Genomic DNA, 6,862 nt, shown 5'->3' on the forward strand with positions numbered 1-6,862 from the left:
TGTCAAGGTGACATCAGCCACTTTGCTCAATTATAGCTTGTGTTACAAGAGAAAGCTCAAAATGGAGTTAGTGCTGTCAAACCATAGTTCACATTAGTCATGATTAGAATACCAATTTACTTAGATTCCCAAGAATCATAACATGGCAGAACACACATCACAATAATATTTCATTTCTTTTTAGTGTTGAATACTATTCCATTATCTAGCTATACTACGGTTTATTTATCCAGAACTGTTGAAGAACATCTTGGTTGATTCTAAGTTTGGGCAATTATTGATAAAGCTGCTATAAGTATCTATATGCTTTCTTTTGCAGTATTGGGAATTGAACCCATGGGTATGCTACTACTAAGTTGCATCCCCAGCCCTGCTGCCCTTTCATATATATATATATATATATATATATATATATATATATATATATATTCATTTTGTTTTATTTTCAGACAGAGTTTCACTAAGTTGCCTAGGCTGTGAACTTGTGATCCTTCTGCCTCAGCCTCCTGAATTGCTGGGATTACAGGTGTGCACCACCATGCCCAGCCTGTGTGCAGATTTTTGTGTGACCTAAGTTTTCAACTCATTTGGATAAATACCAAGGAGCACAACTGCTGGATTATATGGTAAGACTACGGTTAGCTTTGTAAGATATTGCCAGATTGTGTTCCAAATTGGCTGTACCATTTTGCCTTACACCAGTCAAATAGTGAGAGTTCCTGTTGTTCCACACCCTCCTTCATTTTTGATGTTGTTATCAATGTTGGATTTCAGCCATTCTAATAGGCATGTCGTGGAATCTCATTTTAATTTGCAAATCCCTAATGACATGATGTAGCACATCTTTTCATATACTTATTTACCATCTGTATAGATCCTTCTGTGAAGGGTCTGTTCAGGTATTTTGACCATTTTTCAATCAGGTTGTTCATTTTCTTACAGCTGAGACTGAGGGTTCTTCATATATTTTGGATAACAGTCCATTATCGGATGTGCCTTTTGCAAATATTTTCTCCCAGCCTATGGATTTTAATCTCATTTCTTTTGACATTGTCTTTCATGGAACAGAAGTTTTTAACTTTAATGATATGCAAATGATCAGTTATATCTTTTATGGACTGTGTGTTTGTTGTTACAAGGATAGTTTTTAAAAAATACCAAGTGCCCAGTTCCCACCCTTAGAGATTCTGTTTTCATTAGCCTGAACATCAATATTTTAAAAACCTCTCCATTTGATTCTAAAGTCAAGAAGCACAGGTCTAAACCCATAGAACCCTTTCTCTAGTTTCAGAAAACAGTTTTCTAGGATTAAAAACTAAAACAAAGTTCTCATTTATTTTTCTGGTGACAATATACTCTCCTGGTTTTCCCCTACCACCTTGACCTTTTTCAAAATCACTCCATGTAGGTGAGCTCCAGGATTCCATCTAAGTCCCCATCTTTTCTTTAGCTATTTTTTCCCTCTAGGTGATCTCAATCAGCCACATAGCTTAAACACCCTAAACACCCTCCATAGGTTGACAAGCTCCAAATGTGGAGCTTAAGCTCTGTAAATTACCATATGGCTTTCTCTACATTTCATCTTGGATGTCTTATAAGAATGTCATACTGAACCTGTTCCAAATGAAATTAATGATTCTATCCATGCCCCTCATCAAAACTATACTTTCCCTACTCCACCACAGGGCAGGAATTATCCTTGCTTCCCCCATTTTTTGTTATTTGTTCACCTCCCACATTCAATCTAGGAAAAAGTTTATATATTCTACCCCTGAGACATATCTGAAATCTGTCCATTTCATTCCATCTCCACTTGAACCTTGGTACAAGCTACCACCTTCTCTTGCTGAAAGACCCCAATGGCTTCTCTCTAGTCATTCTTTGTTTCTTCCCACCTCCTCATCTGCTCATGCTTCATTTCTACATATGAGCCACAGTGAGCTTCTAAGAGTGTAAATCATTGTTGTCAACTCACTATGAATTCCCTCCCAACTGCAAGCAAAAGCATATGCATTTCCTGGGGCTGCTGGAGCAAAGTAGCAAAAACTGGGCAGTCTAAAACAACATAAATTTGGAGTCTTCTGGAGACTAGAAGTCTGAAATCAATGTGCCAACAGAGCTGTGTTGACTTTGGCAACTGTAGGGGAGAATCCTTCCTTACTTCTAGCTTCTGGTGTTTGCTGGCAATCTTTAGCATTCCTTGACTTGTAGATACATCACTCCAATCACATGACTGAGTATCTTCACATAATCTGTGCATATCTGTCTGTCTCTGGATCTAAAATATCTCCTGTGTGTGTGTGTCTAGCACTGAGGAACAGTCTCAGGGCCTTATGCATGTTGGGCAAGTGTTCTACCACTGACCTATGTCCCCAGTCATTTTTCAAAAAATATTTTGAGATAGGGTCTCACTAAGTTGCCCAGGCTATCCTAAAACTTGTGATCCTTTTGCCCCAGCCTTCTAAACTAGCTGGGATTATAAAAGTGTGCTACCATGTCCAGCTAAAATTCTCCTTTTTATAAGGACAGCAGTAATATTGGATTAGGGAACACCCTAATGACTTCATTTTAACTCGATTATCTTTGCAAAAACTATTTTCAAATAAGGTCACATTCTGAGGTATTGGGGATCAGGACTTTAGCATATGTTTTTGTAGGGAGACAAAATTGAACTTAGAACAAATCCCCAAATTTCCTATAGTGTTTTACAAATTTATATAAGCCCTCCATATCAATGGATCCCGTATTCACAGATTCAACCAACCATGAATCAAATATACTTGAAAACAAGTAATAATTGGCATTTGTACTGAATACATATAGACTTTTTTCTCTTACCATTATTCCTTAAACAGTCTAAGAACTATGTGCATAGCATTTACATTGTATTACATATTATAAGAGATCTAGACATGATTAAAAGTATACATGTGGGTTCTATGCAAATTCTCCCATTTTATTTAAGAAACATGTGCATCTGTGCATTTTGATGTCCTCAGGGGTCCTAGAACCAATCCCCTGAAGATACCAAGGGACCACTGCATATGTCCCCTGATTCCACTTCTGATACTACATCTTCAATCACTTCCCCCTCTCACTATGTTTTACCTTGGCATTTCTGCTAACCAAGCTCACTCTTAGCATTTGAATACAGATGTCACCTCCACAAAGAGACCAACTCTGATCACCCTATTAACTCACTCCTCTTCCTGAACTACCTTAGTTATTCTTTATCTCATTACTGTTTCATTTTCCTCATTAGCATTTCTCACACCCTGAAGTCACCTTGTGTATATACTTGCTTTCACTGTGGCAGATGCTACTGGTTATCTGCTGAACTGCATACCTTTCACCCTCTTTCATCACTAAGAGAATCTAACTATGTTTAGTCTGCTATGAACCCAGCCCCAAGACATGAATTGTGATTGGGCCAGACCAGTAACAACAACTATGTCTCCCTTTGCATAAATTGCCATTGGGCTGGGTTTGTGGTCAGGTTCTGGTCAATGGAATGTAAAGGGAAGCCTTTGAGGTTTCTGGAAAGTTCTTTCTCCTGATTGAAGTCTACAAAAATACACTCTTCTCTTTTTCCCTCTTCACTCTTCAGTGTGATTTCTAGATTTACACCATGAATTGACCTCGTAGAGAACAGAAGCCACCAATGCTGAGCATGACAGAAGAGCAAAGAGCTTGGGGTTTTGATGATACCATGTAGCCCATGTATCACCCCTAGAACTGCCCACTTCCTGATTGAGCACCATAAATGTCCTTATGTTTGAAGTCAGCAATACTCAAGTTTTTTGTTATTTGCCTGAATTTGTCCTTACTACCATACTGCTCCCCCATAACCATCAAAACTTTGCTTCGTCCAATGCTTAGGTGTCAGGGATAAGAGCAGCAATTAGAAAACAAATATTTTTTCTTAATTTCAAAGTTTATTTCAAATTATCCAGTATGGCTTTGTGACATGGATTTTTAGATTATTAGAATTTTTGAAAAGTAGTTTTCATCATAAAAGAACACTTGTTGAATGACTACATGCATGAATGAAAGCAGTTATTTCATTCCCAGTCAGCTACTTATCTTTGTTCTTCTGCCTCAATCATCTTCTTCTACTTATTATATAACTGCTCCTTTGTCTCAGACTAGCTTTCTACTCTACCCTCTCCTTTCAAATCCCATCTGGCCCTAGCTTCCTAGCCTAGCTCCATTCTGCCTACCACATCCTCCCTGCATAAGTTTAGGCCCAGTCAAAATGTCTGACTGTGCCACTCCACAAACTCCCTTGGATCCTGTAGTTCTCTCTGTGCCTTCAAAGCACAGTCTCAATGGAGTTCTCCTGGGACTGTGAGTGTAGCTTAGTGCTTTAGCCCTTACCTAGGGCACACAAAGGTCTGGGTTCCATCCCCAGAAACACACACACATGAAATCAGTGGAGTGCTCCTGAATGTACCACTTCTTATTATAACTTTTGTGTTTATTGTGATCCTGATCATGTTCTACCAGGCATTAGCTTCATAAGCAAAGGTTTCTCTCTTCCCTACCATATCATACCATAAACACCTTAAGAGCTGGATTTGCATCCTACTTTTTTTTTTAATTCATCTTTTTAGATTGCATCCTACTTTTGTCTCCTCGACAACTAGCAGGCATTGTTCAAAGAATTTCTGTAAATTTGTGGCATAGTAGTTAAGCCATGTCCCTTGGAGGCAGGGAAGCCAGAATTCATAGCTGTCATTTGCTTGGGGTGTCAACCACTAGCAACTCAACTAACACCTCAGAGCCTCAGATTCTCTATTTGTTAAATGGACAATAATAGTCTCTACCTTATAGCATTGTTGATATATCTCTTGGAAAGAGATTATGCACATAAACTATTTGGTGCAAAGCCCAGCAAAGAGTAAACATCCATAAGGTAGGTGCTATTATTATTAAAAGATATTTTTGAATAAATAAATATTTTCATGGGGACAATAAAGATTAGTATTCTCATAGATAATTATAAACTGTGCCTAGTAGACTATGCTGGAAGGTTGGAATTGTGCACGCACACATAACACCATGCATCTTGTTACATACCCATGTAAGAATCATCTATTTTCACAATGTTAAAGTAGAAGCTATAGCAGATTAACAATGAATCTGAAACCATTTATTTGTTTGGAAAAGTATCTAGGCGGAAGTGGAGGCTGCATTTTTATTTGCATGTTAATAATGTTAGTTTGCCTAAATTTGTAAAATATAGCATTCAGGTCAGTACTCTGGGTTGCCAACCTCAAAAACTGTTTTTAGATAATTAAAGCAGAAAAGGAATTTATTGGCAAGATCTTGGTGGGGGTAGGGAAGGGAAGGGCTGCAATTCACAGAATCACCAGGAAGCTGAAGATTCAGGCTCAAAAAATGGTGGCCAACATGATGCAGCCAAAAAGACCAGATGGTTGCCCTCATGGGGGCCTGTGTCCCCAGGATACCCATTGTCACATTGCTATACTCTGTTGCCCTGACACTGGCCTGCCTCAGCCTCTGGGCTTTCAATTGCAGTGTGACCACAGGGAATAGCTTTTGAATATCTGCATGCCTTGGTCACTCTTCCCAAATGGCTCCTCTGATGCACCAAGCTAGGTCACACCTGCTTCCTCCAGCTGCCCTGAGGAAGTGAGAGGAATCATCTGTTCCTTCGGGTTTCACAGCAAGTAGGCAAATCCTGTCAACCACCTGCCTTGGGCTTATCCACTTCACTAGGAGTGTTTAGATGCTGGATGACTCTTGCAAATGTTCACTAGGGTACCCAGAAAAAGAGATGCAACCTGAAAACAGGACCAGGAACAAAAAGCTCAGAAGTGATCCCTTGAAGGATTTCCTGTGGAGCTGATAGGATCTGTTTCAGCAAACTCTTCCTAACCTGAATGCACATAAAATAACTGCAGGGGTATTTTCATTTCTTTGTTGCATAGATGGAAATTTAAAGGGAAACCCTTCTTTCTCTGCAATATTAGTGATGGCCATGTGACAGAGTGACATTTCTAAAAAGCATGGTGATGTGCTGAAAAGAATTGCTGTTGCCAGATACCTATTGACAGGCTTATAAATAGGTGCCTCTTGAAAGGGGCAGCAGATGGTAGTATTTGCCACCCCTGACAATAATGGCTGCAGGAAGTTGTGGGGCCCCATCTGGGAGAGAGCCTGTCTTCTGTGGCCAAGTCAATGTGTGCAACCTTTACACTTTCTGTGGTGCTCTTTCAGAAGGGCAGATCACAGAAGCCTGGAAAATTCTGCCCAGGAAGAACCACACCTTTTCATATTTGTTTCTCAGCAGATAGGGTGACCTTGAGAACCTCAAGGTGAAAGATGGTAGGGTGGAGTAGTGAGCATAGGCTGAGAAAGCCATGAATTGTTTCTTAGGAGAAATGAAAGGTGGATGGATAGCAAGTTCTGATATTTGAAAATGTCCGTGGCCGAAGGCTTCATTCTCCCTCCCAATCTGACCCACCAAATTGAGCCAGAAAATGTATTCATGACTGTTTCCATGGTTCTTACTCAGTGACAAGTCATTTCCCCTTTCAGATTATTTCCATTTTTAAGGCCCAATTTCCATTTGTTTTTTGATCTTCTGCTTTGAAGACATTTAGCCAATATCATCATCAGCCAAGGGCCAGGTTTTCTTTCAAGGCTTCAAACTTATCACTTATCCTTTATCCTCCTAGGTGGATTCAGTTTGTGACTTGTCCAAGGTAGACAGGGTTTTGAAAGTAGAGCAAAAGGAAAGGGACTTTTTATTAAAATGTAGAGGCAAAACTGAACAAAACAGTTTCTGGCATTGAATAGGGATTAAACCCAGGGGAGTTCTACCACTGAGCTACAT

The sequence above is a fragment of the Sciurus vulgaris genome, assembly GCF_902686455.1.
Source record: "Sciurus vulgaris genome assembly, chromosome: X".
Taxonomy (NCBI): Eukaryota; Metazoa; Chordata; class Mammalia; order Rodentia; family Sciuridae; genus Sciurus; species Sciurus vulgaris.